Here is a 1033-nt window from a genome sequence, read left to right as displayed (position 1 = left end):
TTTTATAATCTCTTTTTCATCATTAGAATTAATCAATGTGGACAAGTCAACCCATCACCAAGTCTCGTTTCTCCCCAACACATACCACAAGGAAATACACGATTCTATACACTTAACAAGAGTTTAGAAATTGATCACTCGCCTCAAATAATCAAACAATCACTTCGGTACTTGAGCCTTCCCTTTTCGTTGTACTTCCAACTCAAAGCAATCTATTCACATTAATAACCCAATAAGATTTCGAAACTAACAACACCCATTTTCCTATATGTCTAGCCTAGACCCATAAAAACTCACCCAAATCTATAATCAACTTCCTAAATTTTGATGTCAATTATCAATTAACATGTCAACTCTTTTAATTTCTCCAAATGTGAAGTCTAGGGTTAAGTTTACCTAAAACCCCAATTCATCAAAAATGTTGTAATAATTATATGAGAGATCCGTATCCCAGAAGTTAAACATGAAAATAAGTTAGACACAAATTGGATTGCTGTCAAACTATCCAAATATCACAAACATTTCACACATTCTATCATTATTACACCATGGTTGAATATCATTACATTATTATTATTATATTATAAAACCTGTGATATCAATTCATATATATATATTGATCCTAATAGGACAAATGTAATCAAAGTCACCTGTAGTAATAAGAAATTCTCTACTTCAGTTCACCCTCATTCTAATAGAACTACTATAATATTGGGAATATATACGATCAAAGGAATGCGGCATGAATGTGTGAATAATACGCCGTTTAAAGTTATTTTGAGTGAATAATACAACAACTTCCGTGCGCCGTTTAAAGTTATTTTGAGTTAATAATACAACAACTTCCGTGCGCCGTTTGAAGTTATTTTGAGTTTATGACTCAAACGCACCCCCATTTATCATTAATTTATGGAACAATTATAGAAATCCCACATTTAAGTTTACTTATTACCATTATTCCCTATAAGTTTTACAAATCTTCAAAATTCCTCGTTTTCGCGCATCAGATTAGTGTATCAGCGCTTATATTATT

Source organism: Solanum tuberosum, unplaced genomic scaffold, assembly GCF_000226075.1.
Source record: "Solanum tuberosum cultivar DM 1-3 516 R44 unplaced genomic scaffold, SolTub_3.0 scf00427, whole genome shotgun sequence".
In the NCBI taxonomy this organism is placed as follows: domain Eukaryota; kingdom Viridiplantae; phylum Streptophyta; class Magnoliopsida; order Solanales; family Solanaceae; genus Solanum; species Solanum tuberosum.
This window is presented reverse-complemented; position numbering follows the sequence as displayed.